The following is a 24,196-nucleotide window of genomic DNA, read 5'->3' as shown; positions in this document are numbered from 1 at the left end:
CTATCTGCTGCGTTAATCTGTTTTAAAAGTACACACGATTTTCCAACAGTGGTATCAGAGCCGCTTTTACACCATCTTAATTGTCGTGTGATTATTCTTTAGATTTAGTTTTGTGGTGAATTGGTAAAAGTCGAAACCTTTTTGGTTTTTAAAGTCAACGCGGTTGATTTAGACTTAACCTCATGACGCACAAATATGATTAAAAGAATATCACTATTTTAAATTGTAGATTTAATTGTTATGGCTTGAATATTTATTATAATTGTTGATTGTTATATTCCATGGTTATACACATGCATTATAACCATGGACAAGCCATATATAGGTTTTAATAATGTAGTTATTAAAATTGTGATTGCATACATAGCCCGTAATGCCCCGACCTATGTGTTTGATTATATGTGATTGTTTATTTCGGCAATATTATGTCATGTTGATTATTTATTTTATTAGAAAGGTCATTTTGAAGCCAAAGTTGTATTATATTTATTTTTCATTTTCATAGTATTGTATTTAAGTTTATTCTAAATTGTAAAAGTACTAAATTAGTTATATTTTTCAATTTTAAATAAATGTAATGAAGAGACCCGTCCTAATTCATCCGGACGAAGTCCATATCGATTATAAACGATTCACAACAGTTGATTACATCGCGAGGTACTTGACCTCTATATGATACATTTTACAAACATTGCATTCGTTTTTGAAAAGACAATCTTTCATTACATCGAAAGTTGACGGCATGCATACCATTTTATAATATATCTAACTATAATTGACTTAATAATAATCTTGATGAACTCAACGACTCGAATGCAACGTCTTTTGAAATATGTCATGAATGACTCTAAGTAATATCTTTAAAATGAGCAATTGCACAGCGGAAGATTTCTTTCATACCTGAGAATAAACATGCTTTAAAGTGTCAACCAAAAGGTTGGTGAGTTCATTAGTTTAACATAAATAATCATTTTCATCATTTTAATAGACCACAAGATTTTCATTTTCAGTTCTCATAAATATACGTCACATGCACAGAGACAAAAATATCATTCATATGGTGAACACCTGGTAACCGACATTAACAAGATGCATATAAGAATATCCCCTATCATTCCGGGAAATCCTTCGGACATGATATAAAACAACATCGAAGTACTAAAGCATCCGCTATAACGGATGGGGTTCGTTAGGCCCAATAGATCTATCTTTAGGATTCGCGTCAATTAGTAGACTGATTTACTAATTCTTAGGTTACCAAGTAAAAGGGGCATATTCGGCTTCGATCATTCAACCATAGAAAGTAGTTTCATGTACTTGTGTCTATTTCGTAAAACATTTATAAAAGCAGCGCATGTATTCTCAGTCCCAAAAATATATATTGTAAAAGTATTTAAAAAGGGAGCAAATGAAACTCACCTAATGTATTTTGTAGTAAAAATATATATGACTATATTGAACAATGCAGGGTTGGCCTCGAATTCACGAACCTATATCATTTGTATATTTATTAATATTCATGGTTGTAATTGAACACATATATATATAATTTTATTAGTTATATCATTTTAAAAATATATATATGATTCATATATTCATTTTGTATATGAAAATATTAATTTTGTTATGTTATATGTATTATATATATATATATATATATATATATATATATATATATATATATATATATATATATATATATATATATATATATATATATATATATATATATATATATATCATTTATTTGTTAAAAGTAGTAAAATAATATTAGTGATGGTAAAAATGATGATAATGATAATACGTAATATTACTAATAAAGATAATAATATTAATAAATCTATTAATGATAATAATAATAATGATATTAATAATAATAACTGTAAAAGTATTAATTTTTACTACTAACGATAATTATGATAATGATTTCAATACTTATATATTAATAATGATGCTCATGATAATGTTAATAATAAAACTTATAATGATTTGATAACCTTATTAGTATTGATAATAATAATAAAAATAACACATACTAATAATATAATACCAATATTAATAATCATAGAATGATCCTAATACTAAAATTAATGGAGGTAATAATAAAGTATATTATTTTCATTCTAATAATGATAATAATAATCATAATCTTAATGATAATAATAATTATAATTGTATTCATATTTATGATGATAATAATAAAAGGTAACTAATACTTTTTAGTAATATTAATAATAATAATAACTATAATACTTGCTAATAATACTAATAATTAATATTACAATAATAATAATAATAACAATAATAATAATGTTAATAAAAATGATAATAAAGATAATAATACTAATAATTATGAGACTACCTTCAAGAAAACAAGCCTTTAAAAAAAAGTTGCCTCGTACTTGGCTCGAACCTGAGACCACTTAAAACCCGTAAACAATCTGAACCATTGGGCTGTTGCCCAGTATCTGAATTAAAACCCCATTTTAATTTATATAACCCGTAATTAGTTCATCCCCATTATCCTCTTCTTCTTCACAGAATCATATCGACCATAATTTTATATAATCATCAAGATAACGATCTTGGTTCTTCAAACCAACTGTAAACAATCAATATCTATGTTTTTACTTTTGGAAAACGAAAATAAATAAAATTAAACATCACCTGCTGTGTTCGACGAAAATAATGAAGAACACAACAACTGGGTTTCAGAATTCGACCTTTTTAGCTTAAGATTTCAACATGACATACGTCTTAAATCCTTTATAGAAACTTTTGAATTCATCAATTTCAACAGCAATAAAACCTACGACTTTAATTTGATCTTTGATTGTTCGGTTGACTTTTTAATCAAAAACTTTGACTTCGAAAATTCGTATTTGATTGAAAGAATTAGAGATTGAAAATTTGCAGGTAGCTCACTTAGATGATTACTAACAAACCTGCACTTTTAGATTTTACAATGATAGACGAACTCGAATTATGGTACAATTTGTCTAGACACAGGTTATCGAAAAAAAAAAAAAATTTGATTCTGTAAAAGAAAAATTGTAATTGATAAGTATAGTGAAAGGATTTGAACGACTTCTCTTTCTCAAACATGATACAATCAATTTCATTTTAAGGGAGATTTCATCGATCGTTAATCACGGTAGGAGAAGGACAGGGGAGAAAGGAAAAAAAGAAAACAGACAAGGAAGTAACAATCTGATAATTGATATTCCCTATGCGTATGAATTTGTAGTTATTATAAATATATAACTGTATTTACATGTATATATTTATCTGTATATATATCTATGTATATATCATATTAGATTTTGTAATATTACCTAATAACATAAATCTATTAATAAATTTAAGAATTTTATTAGTTTTAATAAGAATACTAATACTAATAATATTAGAAATATAATAATAATAATAATATTACTAATAATTATATCGAAATTATATTAATATTAGTAATAAGAATAAAAGTAATTATAAAATGATAATAATAATAATATTGATGATACTAATAATAATACTAATTATAGTAATATTAGTAATAATATAAGATTTATTTATATATACATATCTATGCATATAATTTCCTAACCATCTTACTTAGTATTTTCTTTTATTATCTTTTATATGATATTTATAATTATAATCATAGCCATAACAATAACAATAATATCATTAATCAATAATGATAATGATAATAATAATAATAACAATATAACCAATTAATTTTTAATAAATGATTATTGTACGTAGATTGAAATAATATAAGTTTCTACCTATAATATATTATTTCTTTTTCGATATTTTCATATGTAAACAGTGTATAGAAATTCATATATAAACCTACCATTTTTTCAATTATTTGTTATTAACAAAAAAAAATATGAGTATTTCTAATTACTGTATTCCAAAGTTTTAAATATACCTTCTAGAATACTATATATATCTTTATTATTTAACAGGTTTTTATTTTTAAATCATGAAGTATTTTACATCATTAATTCTAATGTTTAAAATTATATTTTCAAATTATTATTATTATTATTATATATATATATATATATATATATATATATATATATATATACTTTCATTTATATATATCTGTATATTTATTTACACACCATTGTTCGTGAATCGTCGGACATGGTCCAAAGGTAAATGATTACATGAAAATAGTTTACAAATTTTAATATTCAATATTACAGACTTTGCTTATCGTGTTGAATCACATAAAGATCAAGTTTAAATTTGGTCGGAAATTTTCGGGTCGTCACATGTAATAAGATGAAGATTAAAGATAAAGATGCAACGTGGAGTTTGACTTAGAAGATGGCGAACAGGTCAATTTGACAACGATGACGTTTGTCAAGTTTTCACTTGATTCTTGAATTAAGTGGGAGCTACGATATTACCCTTAGTTTGACCTCTTGATCCCATGTCGGCTCATGAGATCAAGCATAGGATTTTTGGGCTAGACTATGTGTGTGTGATGCATGATTGTGTTTTATTTTACGCATTTATATTTAATTGTTGATTATAATATATGCTAAATATTTTTGATGAAAACATTAAATAAAACCGGTAACGAGTTTCAAATATTAAAATTGATGATTTTAAAAAATTAAACTCTAACGAGTTTAAAGTTAAATAATTTTGAGACTTAAATTACATATGTTTTTTTTATGAAAACATTAAATAAAACTCTAAACGAGTTTCAAAGATTAAAATTGATGATTTTAAAATAAGTTAAACTCTAACGAGTTTAATGTTAAAATGATTTTGAAACTCAAATAATATATGGGCGACATCTTTTAAAACTGTTTTAAAACGATAAAAAATGTGTATTTGTTATTTTTATATATAAAATAAAATAACAAACTAGACGCATAAACACGATTGACATATATATAATTGGTTAAAATATTTTTTTAACAAAATGTGTAACGAATCTTGTGTGCATGCATTATTCGTTGACACAAACTTTTCCAAAATACCCCGCAAATTTAAGTCATGTCATCCAATGAGCTTGCAAACACTCCTCGTTATTTTTCTGATCTAGTGAGACTAGGCTGAATTATAGCCACGAGGTGGATTTTTCGATCTAGTGAGACTAGCGTGAATTTCCACTATTTCCAAATTGGACGACATAATCGTATTCACGGTGAGACCTGAGTTCGAGGCAATAATGGGACAAACATGCCATTAGATAATAGTGGTTTGTTGGACTACATATATCTCTAGGTTCCATAAAGATCTAAGAGTTGTACTTGTAATGCAATTGGTACCCGCTACCTACCGGTAGACTCTATAACTGCTAGCCGATCAACAGATGTGGCTATGGAACCTCTATGTGGATCTTAGGCTTTCGTAAATTAATTGTTTATTTTTAATTATAAAAACTTGGGTAGTTAATTTATTAAAGCTCAATATCTAAAATACTAAATTGAATCTTATATCTGTTGTAGATGTCAAATAATCAAAACGTAAACCAAAACACAATTCCTTCTTTGTTGGAGAAGGATAAACACAATGTTCAAACTTCCTAGACTGGCACTGCAACCTGAGAATTTGTCTCAAGCATAATTGGAAGTTGAATAAAGTTTAGAACCCATATCCTTTCTTCCTGTTGTGGCAGTTGCTGCTGCTCAACAAAATGATTATCGAATGTTGTTCGATGATCAGGAAGAAATAGGATTGAAGGGTGAAAAAGAATAAGCCGAATACTTTGTGGAAGGAAAATGACAAATCATTTGCTAGGAAAAATATTTCACCTTCCAAGAAGGAAAGCCCAACAAAAGACGCCGAATGTTTCCATTGTGGAAAGGTTGGCAATTGGAGAAGGAAGTTGTCCTATCTTCCAATCTGAGCTGAGAAAAGGCAACGCTGGTGAGACTAGCAAATCAGGTATATTCCATATATAGTTATATACTTCTTCTAGTGATTCCTAGATCTTTGTTAATTGGTTGTGACCTTCACACCTGTAACAATATGAAGGGAATGAGAAGAAGTAATAGACTGAAGAAAGACACACTGGATTTTCAAGTAGGCAAGGGGGATCAAGCTTTTGTTAAAGCTATTGGTACCTCTGAACTTACTTCTCTAAGTGGTATTATTGTTTTGTTGGAACAATAGAATTATGCTCTCAATACTGCAAGCGACATAGTTTGAAAGATGTTAGTATTGAACTTGCATTTACACACTTAGGTATTTAGTTTCTAAGGATAATATATTTATCTTAATACCTATCCACGTGATGGTATATTTGAAATTGATATACATAGTGTAATTTCAAATAAGAATTCTGTGTATACCTACATCGCCAAAGTCTTCAAGCAAGAGTTGAATAATACCTATCTATGACATTGTCATATTGGTCATATAAACAAACAATGCATTTCAAAACTCCAATCTAATGGACTTTTGGAATCAATTGACTCTGAGTCATTTGATGTATGCGAGTCATGTTTATGTGAAAAGATGACAAATGCTTCTTTCTTCGATTTAGGTAAAAGAGATAAAGATCTTTTAGGACTAATACTGTGATGACCCGGAAAATTTCGACTTATTTAAACCAATTCTCTATACGATTTATTATTTTGACACGTTAAACAAAGTCTGTTAGATTGAGTCTCAAAATTTTAGAACTGTTTCATATATACAATTACCTTTGATTACTCTCGACGATTCATGAACAATTATATGTATGTATATATATATATTTGCTACAGTAAAAATGATTTTGCTACAGTAAAACCCTATTTGCTACAGTGAAACCGTATTTTGCTACAATGCTACAGTGAAAACGACTTTCTACAGTGATTTGCTACAGTAAACACTATTTGCTACAGTAAACACTATTTGCTACAGTGAACACTATTTGCTACAGTAAACACTATTTGATGTCGACAAACTAGCAAACAAAAGGGGTTCAGGCGGCCATGTGATCGCATGGCAAAAGCACTGAAAATCCATGCGATCGCATGGGGACCAAAATCAGGAAACATGCCTATAAAAGGCCAGTTTACTCGACGAAATATATTCACTTTTTCTTTCTTCTGTAAATTTAAATTTATATTTATAATTATAATTATAATTTTAATTTAAGTTTAATAATAATAAAGTATATACGAGGGTGTTTTAATACGGTTTTCAAACCGTTTAAGCTAAGGAAATATTGGGTATTGTTCGGGGTATTGTTCTTGAATCCAAGGCCAACCATACAGTCGTCTACCATCATTACGTCTACGTAATTTGCCTACAATATTGAGTCTCAATATTGAACAGTGAGTTTATAGTCTCCCTTTTTAAATACTTTAAATATTTTTGGGCTGAGAATACATGCAATTTATTTTAAACGCAATAAGACACAAGTACATACTAAATTCTACACTGAGTTAAACCGAAAATCCCTTAGCTTTGGTAACTAGTAGCTGCCAGTACATAGGATATGGACTGGTGGGCGCGAATAATTGTATATGGATCCATAGGGCTTGCCATCCCCGTCCGAGCTAGAGCGCTAGCCTTTTAACGGACGTATGTTATTTGAGTTTAAGACACGTTGGTTTGCGTGTATTAAAACGAATGGGGTAATTATCACTATAGCGTTAAGTTTGGTTACCAGGGTGCTCTGTTACGTAGAATCTATTGATAAAGTTTTGATGAAATCTTGTGGTCTATCTTTATATATGTTTATGACTCGAGCAATTAAACCTATAACTCACCAACATTCGTGTTGACCTTTTTATCATGTTTTATTCTCAGGTCCTTAGAATGCTTCTGCTGTGATGTGCTTGTTACCTGCATGGAGTCTCTCATGCTTTGTACAAAGTTTATTGCATTCAAAATAAAACCGCGTTGTGTAATAAATAATTGGACTGTGATGTCAACATGAAAATTAAAGACTTATGTATTTTGGGGTTTTGCTTATACCTAAGCACTCGCCCATATGTTTATAACTTTCTATGTTTAGAAAGTCACTTATTTTAATGAATGCAATATTTTATCAAAACGTATCATATAGAGGTCAAAACCTCACTGTGGAATCAATGATTAACGTGCCGCGTCAATAGCGATTTTGACGGGTCGTTACAAATACATACTGTTGTATGTAGCCCTTTAAGAACAATGTATAGATTTAGTTAATTTTACTTCATTACATTTACTGATGAGTACAGTAGCTATGATTATGTTCACTTGCTGAAACATAAACATAAAGCTATTTTAACATTCAAAAGTATTCCAAAATGAAGTAGACAATCAGCTTGGAAAGACCATTAAAGCATTTCGCTCCAATGGGGTAAGTAAGTTTATGAGTCAAGAGTTTTTTGGACCACCTAAAGAATTGTGGTGTGTCTGAGTAAGAGGAATCGAACTTTACTTGATATAGTTTGATTTATGATGAGTCTGATTTCTCTACTACCGTCTTTTAGGGATATGCATGAGAGTCTGCTGCAAGCATACTCAATGTGATTCCAACTATGAAGGTAGAAAAGACACCATATGAGTTATGGCATGGGAAGATTCCCAAGTTGTCTTATCTGAAAGTCTGGGGTTGTAAAGCGTACGTGAAGCATGACACTTCAAACAAATTAGAACCCAGAACTATCTAATATTACTTTGTATGATACATAAAGGAAACAATGGGTTACTATTTTTACTACCAAGCTGAAGACAACGTGTTTTCTGCTCGGTCTGCTGAATTTCTGAAAAGAGATCTTCTCTTACAAGAAGTCAGTGGGAGTAAAGTAGATCTTGAAGAAATTCAAGTACTTTAAAGTAACATACCTTCAGTAAGCACTAACAATCCACACGTTGAAACTGAGCACACTGTTGGTGAGCCAGAACGTGTTACACCTGTACTTTATAGATCTAGTAGAACTCATCGGCTTATGAGGTTTAGTTATCTGATTAATTCAGATAAACCTCAACTAAGGGATTATGATGAACCCTCTAGCTGCGTGAGGCCATATCAGATCCTGAATCTGAAAATGACTAGATTCTATGAATACAGATATGCAGTCCATGAAGGATAATCAAGTATGAGACTTGATTGATCTTCTACCCAATTGTAAAACAATGAGGTAAAAATGGGCCTTCAAAGGAAGACTGATATGGACGGTGATGTAAACACTTTTAAAGCTCGATTGGTGACAAAAGGTTATGATGAAAGTTTTTTACCAGTCGAGAGCCTTAAAACAATTAGGATACTTATTGCCATGGTTACTTTTCATGATAATAAAATATGGCTAATGGATGTCAAAATCGCTTTCCTAAATGGCGACCTAAGCGAGGACGTATATATGGTTCAGCCGGAAGGGTTTATGAATCCTAAGCATCCTAATAAAGTATGCAAGCTTCTAAAATCCATTTATGGATTAAAGCAAGCATCCAGAAGCTAGAATATTAAGTTTAATGAGAAAATCAAAGTATTTAATTTTTCTCAAAACCAAGATAAGCCCTGAGTTTACATTAGAGCTAGTGGGAGCAAAGTAGTCTTCTTGATCTTATATGTTGATGACATATTACTTATTAGAAATAACATTCCAACTTGCTAGATGTCAAGTCTTGGCTTGAAAAATGTATTTCCATAAAGGATCTTGATGAAGCTACTTATATTATTAGAATGAGGATTTATACAATAGATCCAATTTGCTTATTGGTTTGAATCAAAGTACATATATTATCTTGCAGAGATTTAGCATGCAAAACTCCAAGCATGGAGCTTTGCCAATGCAAAAGGGCATAACCATGAGAAAGTCTCAAAAGTCCTATCACAGCAGATGAGATGAGACAAATGAAATATATCACATATGCTTCGGCTATATGATCCATTATGTATGCCATGATATGTACTATACTCGATGTTTCATTAGTTTTTAGTTTGATGAGTCATTGTCAACATAATCCAGGTGAAGTATATTGGATTGTTGTTAAGAATATTCTTTAGTATTTGCAGAGTACTAATGATATGTTCTTGGTTTACGGTGGTTTGGAACAAGAGTTAAGTATTAAGTTTTATACTGATTCTAGTTTCCAAACTGATCAAGATGATTCTCGATCCAGTCACGTTGTTTCTTTGTCATGATGGGCAAGACAGTTAATTGGAAGAGCTCTAGGCAGAGCACTATTAAACAATCTACAACAAAAGCATAATACTATTGTTATGCGAGGTGTATATGAAATAGCTTATATTTTATAACCAAATACTATTAAATATGATACAATTTTACACAAGATATTTATTTATTTATAGAATGGATATACCTAAACCTTGCTACAACACTTATAGGCAGTGTACCTAATCGTACAGTAGTGTAATTTTTAGTAAGTCCGGTTCGTTCAACAGGGATACACTTAAACAAGCTTAACGCTATATTAGTTTTAATTTATAAAAATACAAATATATATAAGTAATATTATTATTATAAAAAGGGGGGTTTTTACCGTTTAATGACCGGTTTGTCGTTTTTTAAAACTTTTAGTCGCAGTTAAAACCTAATGTAAAATATTAAATAAATAAAAGACTTAATTTAAAGCGTAAAGTAAATAACGATAATGAAATTGCGATAAATAAAAGTGCGATAAAATAAACTTGCGATAATTAAATAGTACGATAATTAAAAGTGCAATTAAATACAATGACAATAAATAAAAGTGCGATAATTAGAAGTGCAATTAAATATGAAAATAAAGGAATTATGCTTATTTAAACTTCCATAATCATGATGTTTGACGTGTTGATTTTAGTTTATTCCCATGGGTTAATTGTCCTTTGTCCTGGATTATTTAATATGTCCGTCTGGTTTTTGTCCATAACAGTCCATCAGTCATAAATATAAAGTGCGAGTGTCCTCGTCAAATTATCCTTATATCCGAAGTCAAATATTCCAACTAATTGGGGACTTAAACTGTAACAAGGTCTTAATACTTTGTTTAATAATTACACCAGGATATCGACTGCGTGTAACCTAAGGTTTTAATAATTTGTTATCAATTATGCCAAGTGTCCTTGTACATAATTTCACCCCTGTTTTAATAATTCCACAGACTATTAATCCATTCCCGTGTTCGGTTAAATGAACGATTATTCGTACATATAAATATCCCGCCCATCGTGTCCGATCGAGTGTATATGGTTATTTATAGGGACGTCCAATTGTAAATCTTTATATTAAAATTAACAAACTATCATTTAGTTAAACAAATATAAAGCCCATTAATAGCCCATAGTCTAATTTCCACAAGTGTCGTTCTTTTGTCCAAACCCCAATTATGGTACAAAGCCCAATTACCCAAATTTAAATATTTTAGCCCAACATCATGATTACTTCGTTTTAAATAAGCATAATAATAATTTAGCTACGAGACATTAAATTAAAAAGGTTGAACATAACTTACAATGATTAAAAATAGCGTAGCGTTACACGGATAGAATTTCGACTTACACCCTTACAACATTCGCTAACATACCCTTATTATTAGAATTAAAATTAAAATTAAAATTATAATATATATATATATATATATATATATATATATATCGTATGATAGAGAGAAAGAAAAAGATGTGTTTGATGTTCATCAAAAACGCGATTTTTATAGGCATGTCAGCTGCTACAGGGGCTCATGCGATCGCATGAGCTTTGCTCCTCTAGGCCATGCGATCGCATGGCCAGCTGGGGAGGCTCACATGTCTTTGTTTTTTAGTTTGCCGACGGTTTTTATAATATAATATAATATATATATTAATTTTAAGAATTAATTATATATTATATTATATTCATGTGCATAGTTGACTTGTAATTTTTAGTCCGTTGCGTCGAGCGTTGAGAGTTGACTCTGGTCCCGGTTCCGGATTTTCGAACGTCCTTGCGTATAATTTAATATCTTGTACTTTGCGTTTTACTTCTTGTACTCTTGTAATTTTGAGACGTTTCTTATCACTAATTAGAACCACTTTGATTGTATTTTGTACTTTTGAGCTTTTTGGTCTTTTGCGTCTTCAATTCGACGAATCTGTTTTTTGTCTTCACCTTTTATTATTTAAACGAATATCACTCGTAAATAGAACAATTGCAACTAAAAGCTTGTCTTTCTTGAGGGATAATGCTATGAAATATATGTTCGTTTTTAGCATTATCAAATATTTTCACACTTGAGCGTTGCTTGTCCTCAAGCAATATAGTCTTGAAATATACTAGAATCACTTCTTTATTCTTCACACTTTGTACATTAGTGATTTCTATACGGCAGTATAAACAATGGTTGTAACGATGTGGTTTACAGTCCCACATGACTATAAAAGTTTAGATCCATTAAGGAAATTGGATCTTTATGAAAACATTTGATCTTTTGAAAATTAAATCTAGCTTTTACCCTAGATAAGTTTTCCGGGATAACCCTTAACCGGTGTTTGCAAATTCTTTTTGTGGGTTTGGTGGGTTTCATATTTGAAATTTTTAGCTCAAAACTTAAGGTTTTGTGTCACCCACTTGCTAACCTTGTATTGAGAAAGCAACACGTCCAGTATACTTGCTCCGTATATTACCTTTCGATAAACTACCATCCGGTTGTAAAGGAAAGCGTTGAACAAGCAACTGTTAAGGCAATGTCCCCTGACATGCGGTTAAGTTTTTGGTCTATAACGTGTCGGATGCAATTACTATCCTTGGTAGGAGCAATAGTAAAGCTCACCCTTATAGATTTCCTTCGGTCTGGCACAAGGTCCTGTCGTTGACCATGCTATGCAACCACCGTTCTTACGGTTGACACCCGATTTGGTTCAGGTGACCTAATGAATTCCAGGTGAATTCCTATGATTTTACGTTCAATGGTAATGAACGCATTGAAAATGGGTTTTCAGAAAACAAATCGGTTTGTAATTTTGATCAAAATATTTTTCTCGTTCAAGCTCGAGTTTAGATATCATCGAATTCCATGAGTTTGTAATTCTCAATCTTTAAGGTCAATCTCTAGGATTGAGTAATATCAGGCTTAAAAGCTGATTTTTGATCTTTAAGGAGATTATCCTTTTCTGGGGATCTGATTCATTAGTCTTATCAAGCTAATTTGCACGGCGTCCTCCCCATTTTACGAGACAGATCCTCTCATAGTTAGGATAAGTCTGACCACTTGGCGACCCTTTTTGATGCTGAGGTCCGTGGATTTCCTGCTGATTTTAGTGATGATTTTTCTAGATTTTTTGTCAACCTACAGCTGGTCTGGACGACAACTTCATGACCTAAATCAAGAAGCGCGTTTCTTTTTCGGAAGACTTTACTTCCTTTTAATGATGGAATTGATTCATCGTGTAGATCCATCTTTTCTTTCAAATATATTACAGTAAATTGGGTAAAACTGTTTAGATTAGTCCAAAGCAAAAGTATCTTCAGTTATTTGTACAAAAATATGTGATATATGTTTTAAATAACTTGGTAAATTTTCCCACACTTGGCTTTTATTTTCCTTTTTATTGTCCTCTATTCCATTTCAAATGAATTCTAACATTTTGGTTTGTTTCTCAATTTATGTCCTTTCCAAGGTAACAATAATTTCGGTGTTAACACCTAGTTTTATCGTTCATAAATATGTATAAACATGATTTTGAATTCATTTAATTGAAAATTTTAAATTTTTTTACTAGAATTGGGTAGTCAGTATATAAGACTAGGGCTGTTCTTTATTATCAGAGAGCACTAGATTCTAATACAACTACTGCGTTACTAGTATTTTTAATGGTAACCAAGTGTATAAGTTAAAAATTTTAAAAATTCAAAAGAATTTAACCCCTTCCCACACTTAAGATCTTGCAATGCCCTCATTTGCAAGAAATCAGTAACAATTTAAATTATTGAGGGCGATTAGCGTAGAAAAATAATTAAATTTTACCAAAGTTTTCAAACATATTGGCGTTTGTTTGCTGAATGATAAATGGTGCACATCATTTGTTCATTCCGTCTTGTTGTTACATCACATTTGTTTTTCGTTTTGTCGTCAAAAGTACTAGCTTTTGCTGAACTTAATGCCAGTCTTTGAAAATGCGCTGTTTTACCCTGTTTTGTACAATCGATAATATACATACAATACAAATATAAACATGCATGACAATTTGAAATGGGACTTAAAATCCCACTTTCAAACTTTCAAATCCTAAATGGGAAATATTAGTACACAATATTAATAAAAATGATAAAAATTACACAAATATATCCAATAACATAAGTTTAAACATGAATAAGTAAAAAGATAAAAACATAAAAATCATAAAAATAACCAATGGAACCAAATCAGTCTGGATAGGGGTTCCAGTTCATCTCGTCAGGTAGGTTCCATTGTTGGTTATAGGTGTTCTGATAGGCTTGGTAATAGTCATACCGGTTAAAGGGTGGTCGGATGTCGGGGTTGTGTGGCGGAAAATGAGCAGGTCGAGTAGGCACATAATTATTTGGTACCTGATATGATAGCTGGCTCATGATTTGGTGCTGATGAACTAACCAGCTATCGTGTTGGCGTCGCCTATAATCCTCGTATACTCGCTCGGAGTTCTACTGCTCATACATACTATGTCTGACCGCGTTCGTCATTGCTTCCTCATCTATACGAACGTGGACGTCAAGAATAGCATCTCGAAAGACATCCCTAATGTCTTCCGCTTCCTCCATTTCCTCATCTGAGCCTCTCTCTACTTGAGGATGATTACCTTCATAGGGAACTGCCTGGTTGCGTCTACTCTTCAATACCTTAGCACCCGCATAAACCCGCAATCCTATGGTCTCATCCTGTTCTCTACAAACCTGTAATGGACCCCCTTGGTTCCTATCAACACCTAAATACTCTCCAATGAGAGTAACAAAAATACCTCCTCCTATTATACTCCCGTCCTGCATTCCTTCTACCATTTTAGATAAACAAAAACCAACACAGTAAGGGATATTAACAAAGCTTCTCGGGTCTCGAATACACTTTAGGTAAAATAAATCATGTAAGGTCATTTTCTCCTTATTGTGACCTCTCTGTATAATCGAGTTAGCCAAAAATCTATGAATTACACGAAGCTCGGCTTTGTTAATATGTAAGTAGGAGTGTTTTCCTCCCAGTGTAAAAACATTATAGTTTGACATACGCCTCCAAACGGCGTTCGCATCAAAATTCCTATCTACCCTTTCACCACGATAAATCAAATTCATACAATCGGGTAGTAGCAATTCACTAGGAGTGTAAATCTGTAATGCCCTGACCATGTCCATCATGGACATTCTGTACATCCTACCGCCAAGGATAAATCTAAGAAAACTTCTATCATCTAACCTATCTACATCTACATTTAACGCTATAGTACTCATCAACTCAACACACCATTCCTTATATACAGGTCTACGAATGGTGAAAAGACGTTCCCAATCTGTAAAAGAAGAACTGCCATACCTTTGAATCAAATGCTGTCTAACACGGTCAGCTAGATGGACCGTTTCCAAAGGATTCCAATCAATTACCCTCGGCACCTCTACCTCTTTTGTTACCAATTTAAATTTATTACTTTGATATGCCGGGTAATCTCTCCATCCTCTATCGAATCTCAGATTAGGATGCAACGTGTGTTCAGGAATCGTTGGGTATTCTACAGGTGGATTCATCAGAAATACTATGAATTCATTAACAAACTGTAGCGGATCATAATAAGGTACATGTTGATCAGGCTGATGTTGTGGTTCCTGTTGTGGTACTTGTTCGGGTTCATATTGCATTTCTGGTTCTGGAGCTGGAGCTGGAGCAGGTCGTCTAGATGATGATGATCCTGAACCTCCAGTATCGGCTCTCTGCAAAACACATTAAACACAAAATTTGTGCATTCAAATATGCATTAGTGTTAGCAAAATAACAACTTAAATTAACCACAATAACATGTTAAATCAAACTTAAACTTATACGCATTTTCACAATTTTTACAATTCTACACTTTTTCAAATAAGCACATATGAAAATGTAGACAAAGTTCATAAGCATTTAACTCAAATAACATGTCAAAATAGTCATTACTAACAATTAAACAAGTCTCAAATGGCAATTATATCAAATTAATCATGTTCATAAATTTTGAACCTAAAAAGTCCACTTTAATCTTCAAAAATCATGTTTATGATCAATGTTTGGATCATTTAGCTACCTAAACATGTTACACTACTCAATTTAGCAATAATTCATGACAAAAATCGGCCATAACCTGTTTATATCAAAAAGCCCCAACTTGCTCAAGAACACAAACCCTAGATTTCTAAAAATTTTGAAGTTTTTGGCTTCAAATCATGTTAAATAGCATCAATCTAGGTTATACATGCATAAAATACTACCAATTTAACACTAATTACACTAGAAATTAACAAAATTGCATTAGGTAAAATATTGGTAATTATCACAAAAACTAGAAAATTTATGAGTTTAGGGGTGTAATTTTTACCTTCTTTGAAAAGCTTCTGAACAATTTCATGATTAGAGCGAGAAATTTGACGAATTACGGTGAAAAATTGCGAATTTTAGAGGTGATTTGGGAGTAGGTTCGTATATGTGTGTGTGTTTTGTGGATAGAACAGCGAGTTGTTCTTTTTATCAATCTGGCCTGAAATCCAGCCTCATGCGATCGCATGAGGTTGGAGTGTAAACCCCATGCGATCGCATGGGGTGCCGGGTACAGTACTTTCCTTTTTTTTTTTTTTTTTAAATATAAAACCTTATAACTGTTTAAAACATTTAATTAATTAAATTCTAAAAATTTTGTTTTCCTTTAGGAGCGAGGGTGTTTCGGATCGTTGTCTTAGTCCGTCCCTCGACAAAAATTTTAAAATTTGTCATTTTTAAGCGCGATTTTAAAAGCAAAGATTTTTGGGTTTTTTTTTAATGTTTTTGGCATATTTTAATTCAATAAGATTAAAAATACTGATAATAAAAGTTCTCGTCCCTCCCTCGGGTAAAGCAATTTCGGTTCAACGACCTAGTCTTCAACTCACGACGAATTTTAAAAATCAAATTTTTAACTTAACAAAATAAAGTAAATTTTTGTTTTTAAATTCACACCAAACTTAAATTTAAGATGCATAAAATTAAAAATTCATATTAATAAAATTTAAAAATTCACACTAAACTTATATTATATTTTTATTTTTATACATACAAACTTATATTAAAAATATTAATTTTCCAAATATTTACAATTTTAAAAAAGTTTACAATATTAATTTAATATTTATATATTAATTTTAAAAACAAAGTAAAAATAAAATTAAAAATCTTTTTGGTCTTTTATCCCACTTTAATCAATCAAATATTATCAAAAATATACGCCCCTCTTTTCAATAAAGTAATTTCGGTTACATAACCTAGTTTAACTCATGACGAATTTTTGAAATATTTTGGGTTGATTGATTAAAGATATTTATACCTAAAGAATAAACGGTAAATTTCGCAGTGATGTAATAAATTTTTGTATGATATCAATAATTTTGGTTACGCATACCTAATTTTATCGAATACCAATTTAATACTTTATAGAGAACAAATTAGCGTTTATTATCAAAAGGTTAAAAATAAAAATAAAAATAAAAACTGTACATACTTACCTGTGAAATAGATTTCTTAGTGATATGCTCTAGCCCACTCATAAGATAGTCGGACTAATTGGTTTTCCATAGCTACATAGGCCTAACCTCGAGCATTCAACGTTTTTTCTTCTAAACATATGAACGGTCCATCTCTGCATAAAGTAACGAACTCGGTATTGGAATATGTCTGATTCGTCGAGCATTTTCCTTCGTGTGACCATTTTCCGCATTTGTGACATCTTTCAAGGTGTCGTGCTCTTCTTTTCGCTGCGGATTTTGATTTTCCTTTACCAAATTGTAACTTATTATTTTCGTATCTGGATTCTTTTCTTACTCCGTCCAATTTACCTCTGATTAATGATACTATTTAACTTGGAAGGGTGTCATTATTACGTTTAGTGATCAAAGCGTGTAGCATTAGACCATGGTTTAATTCACAGGAAGTCTTCATCTCGTAAAACCTAAAAAAAATAAAAATTCAGAATGGGGGAAGAAGACTAGTTCTTTAGGGTCTGCTAGGGAAAGACCATTCGGGTTCCATTCTCGAGAACTACACGAAAACAGAAAATCTAACTCTAACAGAAATACATATTATATTTTAAAGACTTGATTCTCCCCACACTTAGTTAGCTGTGGTGTCGAAATTGTGATTTACTTCGTTGTCGACTTCCATCGGACTATCTATGTAATGTTTAACTCTGTGACCATTAACCTTAAATTCAATCCCATTTGAATTTATTAATTCTACTGTTCCGTATGGGAAAACTCTTTTGACTATGAATGGTCCAGACCATCTTGATTTGAATTTTTCAGGAAATAGCTTGAATCGTGAATTGAAAAGAAGATCTCTGTCTCCTTCTTTAAATTCTTTTGAACTTCTGATTCTTTTATCATGCCATTTCTTCGTTCTTTCCTTATAGATCAACGAATTTTCGTATGCTTCATGTCTTAATTCTTCTAATTCGTTTAGCTGACTTAACCGTAGACGTCCAACTTCATGTAAATCAAGATTACATGTCTTCAAAGCCCAAAATGCTTTGTGTTCAATTTCTACTGGAAGATGACATGCTTTTCCATAAACGAGTCTAAAAGGTGTGGTTCCAATTGGAGTTTTGTAGGCTGTTCTAAAAGCCCAGAATGCATCCTCCAATTTCATGGACCATTCCTTCGGATTTGATCCTACGGTTTTCTCTAGAATACGTTTTAAAGCTCGGTTGGTATTTTCAACTTGTCCACTTGTTTGTGGATGATATGCGGTGGAGATTTTATGAGTTACTCCATATCTTTTGAGAACTTTCTCAAGTTGATTATTACAGAAATGAGTACCCCGATCACTTATTAAAGCTTTCGGTGTTCCGAACCTTGCAAAAAGACGTTTTAAAAAGGTGACTACAACTCGTGCATCGTTAGTTGGGAGAGCTTGTGCTTCCGCCCATTTAGATACATAATCAATGGCAACGAGAATGTAGAGATTATTATGAGATTTTGGAAATGGACCCATAAAGTCAATACCCCAAATGTCAAATACTTCACATACTTGAATGACATTTTGTGGCATTTCATCACGTTGACTTATTTTTCCAGCCCTTTGACATGCATCACAGGATTTGCAAAGAAGGTGTGCGTCTTTGAAAATTGTAGGCCAATAGAATCCAGCATCATAAACTTTTCTTGCTGTTAGTTGAGGCCCATAATGCCCTCATGTTGGTCCTGTGTGACAATGGTTTAAGATTTGACTAGCTTCATCTCCGAATACATATCGGCGTATTATTCCACCGGGACAACTTTTAAACAAATGTGGATCTTCCTAGAAATAGTGTTTTATATCACTAAAGAATTTCTTTCGTTTTTGGTACGATAATCCTTTTTCAAGGAATCCACATACTAAGTAGTTTGCATAGTCTGCAAACCATGGAATTTCATTATAATCTATCTTCAATAGATATTCATCAGGAAAGTTGTCTTGTATGGCCGATTCATTTAGAACTTCTAATTCAAGATTTTCAAGACGAGAAAGATGATCAGCAGCGAGATTTTCTGCTCCCTTTTTATCTCGGATTTCAATATCGAACTCTTGTAAGAGTAAGATCGAACGGATTAATCTTGGTTTAGCATCTTGTTTCGAAAATAAGTATCTAAGAGCAAAATGGTCGGTATAGACCACCGTTTTAGCTAGAACGAGATATGAACGAAATTTGTTAAAAGCAAAGACAATAGCAAGGAGTTCTTTTTCAGTAGTTGTGCAATTTGTTTGTGCTCCTTGTAACGTCTTACTAGCATAATAAATAGGTTGAAATCGTTTTTCAATCCTTTGTCCTAAAACGGCTCCCATTGCAAAATCACTTGCATCGCACATAAGTTCAAACGGTAGATTCCAATTTGGAGTTATCATGATCGGCGCATTAGTGAGTTTTTCTTTAAGAATATTAAAAGATTTGATGCATTCATCTGAAAAGATGAATGGAGCATCCTTTTCTAGGAGTTTATTCATAGGAGTGGTAATTTTAGAAAAATCTTTTATGAAACGTCGGTAAAAACCGGCATGCCCTAGAAAACTCTTAACTCCTCTAACATTGGTGGAATGTGGAAGTTTAGCAATTACATCTATTTTAGCTCTATCCACTTCAATTCTTTCCTTTGAGATTTTATGTCCAAGAACGATGCCTTCTTTAACCATGAAATGGCATTTCTCCCAATTAAGAACTAGATTTGATTGTTCGCATCTAATAAGCATTCGTTCAAGATTAACTAGACATGTTTCAAATGTATCACCGAAGACTGAAAAGTCATCCATGAAAACTTCCATGCATTCTTCTATCATGTCGTGAAAATTGTCATCATGCACCTTTGAAAGGTTGCAGGGGCGTTGCAAAGTCCAAATGGCATGCGTTTGTAAGAAAAAGTACCATAAGGGCACGTGAATGTGGTTTTCTCTTGGTCCTCGGGTGCTATTGGAATTTGAAAATATCCGGAAAAACCATCAAGAAAACAATAGTAACTCTTTCTGGCTAATCTTTCCAACATTTGATCAATGAAAGGTAAGGGAAAGTGATCTTTTCTGGTGGCGTCATTTAATTTTCTATAATCAATAAAAACACGCCATCCTATTACAGTCCTAGTAGGAATAAGCTCATTTTTTTTATTTGTGATGACAGTCATGCCACCCTTCTTAGGTACGCATTGAACTGGGCTTACCCATGGACTATCAGAAATTGGATAAATTAAACCTGCATCTAGCAGTTTAATAATTTCTTTCTTAACAACATCTTGCATATTAGGATTTAGTCTTCGTTGGCGTTGCACATACGTTTTATGACCTTCTTTCATAAGGATTTTATGTGTGCAATACGAAGGACTTATTCCTTTAATATCATGAATTTTCCATGCAATGGCTGGTTTATGAGCTTTTAGCACAGAAATGAGCTGAGATTTTTCATTTTCAGTAAGAGAAGACGATATTATTATAGGTAATTCAGATTCACCATGTAAATAAGCATATTCCAAATGGTTTGGAAGTGGCTTTAGCTCTAATATCGGTGGTTCTTCTATCGATGATTTAAATCGATATCTGTCTTCTTCTTTTAGCATTTGAATTTCTTCTGTTGTTGGTTCATATCCATTAGCCATAAGTGTAGCTAACATTTTAGTTTCATCAATTGGTTCAGTTCCTTCTCCTAAAGAACATTCTCCTGTTCCTTGTAATTCTGGAAATTCTTCTAATAATTCTGCATGTGATTCTATAGTTTGAATATAATAACATGTATCATCTGCAGATTGCGGTTGTTGCATGGCTCTATCAACAGAAAAGGTAACACTCTCGTCCTCTATACTTAGGGTCAGTTTCTTACGAAACACGTCTATTATTGCTTTAGCCGTGTTTAAAAATGGTCTTCCTAATATGAGAGGAACTTGAGAATCTTCTTCTATGTCCAGAACAACAAAATCTACTGGAAATACTAAAGTACCAACTTTAACTAGCACGTTTTTCATTATCCCTCTAGGATATTTTATTGATCGATCGGTTAGTTGTATGCTTATTCGTGTTGGTTTCAATTCTCCAAGGTCTAGTTTAGCGTATAGTGAATACGGCATTAGATTTATACTAGCACCTAAGTCTGCCAATGCTTCTATTGAACTAAGACTACCCAGAAAACATGGAATTGTGAAACTTCCTGGATCTGATAATTTTTCTGGTATCTTATTCAACAGCACTGCAGAACAATTAGCATTCATAGTAACAGCCGAGAGTTCTTCCATTTTCTTTCTATTTGTGATTAGATCTTTCAGAAATTTAGCATATCTAGGCATTCCTGAAATCACATCAATGAAAGGTAGATTTACATTAATCTGTTTAAACATATCCAAGAATTTGGATTGCTCGGCTTCAAGTCTCTCTTTTCTCATTTTACTCGGGTAAGGAAGTGGTGGTTGGTATGGTTTAACATAAGGTTTAGCCTTAACCGTGTTATCTTCATTAACCTTTTCAACTACCGGTTCTTTTTTCTTATCTTGCTCAGGCTGTGGTGCTTGTGTAGTAGGAATAGAGTCATCAGAAATTACAGGTATTTCAGGTGGTTTAAGTGTAATACCACTTCTTGTGGTAATGGCTTTAGCTGTTTCATTCCGGGGGTTAGCATTTGTATCACTTGGTAGACTTCCCGGTTTTCTTTCACCTATTAACCTTGCTAGGTTACTTACTTCTTGTTCCAAATTTTGAATAGAAGCTTGTTGATTTCTATGCTTGAGCATTTTGTTCATTCGTTTGTTTCTGAGATGTGAAAAATTGAGTTTGAGATTCAACTAGCTTCGTCATCATATCTTCTAAATTTGGCTTTTTATCATCGGTTTGTGGTGGTTTGTTTTGAAAATTAGGTCTTTGCTGATTGTAAGTATTATTGAATACTTGTTGATTACTAGGAGCTTGTTGGTTGTTGTATGGAACATTTTGGTTATAATTCTGGCTTTGATTGTAGATCGGTCTTGGCGGTTGATAATTATTCTGATAATTATTTCCCGGCCTTTAGTTTAGATATGAAACATTCTCTCTTTGTTCCATTGTTAGTTCAATACTGAGACAATCTTTTGTCAAATGTGGTCCTCCACACTGCTCACAACTAATTCGTATTGAGTGAATATCTTTAGTCATCTTTTCCATTCGTCTCTCGACAGCACCTATCTTTGCGGAAATGGAATCTAAGTCATGGCTAGAATCGGCTCTAGCTGCTTTAGATGATCTAACGATATCTTTTTCTTGGTGCCACTCATGTGAGTGGGAAGAAGTGTTATCAATAATTTTGTAAGCATCAGTTTCCGTTTTCTTCATAATAGAACTACGAGCTGCTATATCTATGTCTTTTCTTGTAGTGATGTCGCATCCTTAGTAGAATATTTGTACTATTTGACAGGTGTCTAAACCATGTTGCGGACATCCTCTCAATAACTTTCCAAATCTTGTCCATGCCTCATATAGAGTTTCATTTGGCTTCTGTGTGAACGTAAAAATTTCTCCTTGAAGTCTTACGGCTTTAGATGCCGGAAAGAATTGTTTAAGAAAATTTTCAACTAAAACGTCCCATGTATCAATCGCCCCTTCAGGTAACGATTCCAACCAATCTTTGGCTTCTCCCTTTAAAGTCCAGGGAAATAACATGAGATATATCTGTTCATCTTCCACTTCTCTTATTTTAAATAGTGTGCAGATCCTATTAAAGGTACGAAGATGTTCATTTGGATCTTCCTTCGGCGCACCACTAAATTGGCATTGATTAGTCACCATGTGTAGAATTTGTCCTTTGATTTCATAATCTGGCGCATTAATGTCTGGTTGAGTAATTGCGTGACCTTGGCCAGTGCGTTTAGCTCTCATTCGGTCTTACATACTTAGAGGTTCCAGATTCTCCATGATTGAATTTGTTGAATCTGAATCACTATAGGATTCTGATTTAATGGTAGGTTCCTCAACAATCTCTGTTTGAATGATTGGTGGTTCCGGAGGAAAAATTAATGGTTCAGGATCTATGAATTGTCCCTGAATATTCTCCGGATTCTCAATTGTGAGGTCGGGTTCAAAAAATGGATTATCGAAAATTTGAATTGGAGTACTTGGTCGACTGGATGACGATTCTAAAGAAAACTCAACGGCGACAATATTTGCTAGATGTCTTGATCTAGTTACAGGTGGTGAACGTATAAAAGGTGGTGAACGTTTTGCTCGGTGCATTCACTGAATATCCTATTAGTTATAAAAATAAGAAAAATTATATAAGTTATCAAATTAATAGACTTTTCTGATTTTGCCCACGTTTCGAATAGCTAAAAGATGCAGCAGAGGGGCAGGATTCGTTTGGTCTCAATATAATTGAGTACTGTTTGGCTCCAATAACCCGGTCCACGTACAAATCCAACTATTACTACGGACCAGAAAATTTTGATGTCTATCAATTTAAACGCTTAAAATAATTTTTCGTTTAAGTTTAAAGAAATTTAGAGAGAAGAAATAGAAAAATTCTATGTCCTAAAACTAGAATGGCGAGAAATAAGAAAGAAAAAGAGCGCGTCGAAAAACGTCAAAAAATAAAAGATTGAAAAAT

At 32.3% G+C, this 24,196-nt stretch overlaps 1 non-coding gene across 1 annotated transcript; it reads left to right on the top strand.

Annotated features, from left to right (window-relative positions):
• The first annotated feature begins 23,017 nt into the window (after positions 1–23,017).
• LOC139869758 (small nucleolar RNA R71) lies at positions 23,018–23,124 on the top strand. The gene has a single exon (XR_011766339.1). It is a non-coding gene; the product is annotated as a small nucleolar RNA R71 (small nucleolar RNA).
• The last annotated feature ends 1,072 nt before the right edge of the window (positions 23,125–24,196 follow it).

Source organism: Rutidosis leptorrhynchoides, chromosome 9 (genome assembly GCF_046630445.1).
Source record: "Rutidosis leptorrhynchoides isolate AG116_Rl617_1_P2 chromosome 9, CSIRO_AGI_Rlap_v1, whole genome shotgun sequence".
In the NCBI taxonomy this organism is placed as follows: domain Eukaryota; kingdom Viridiplantae; phylum Streptophyta; class Magnoliopsida; order Asterales; family Asteraceae; genus Rutidosis; species Rutidosis leptorrhynchoides.
Note: the sequence above shows the minus strand (reverse complement) of the source record. Positions and strands in the feature narration are given on the sequence as shown.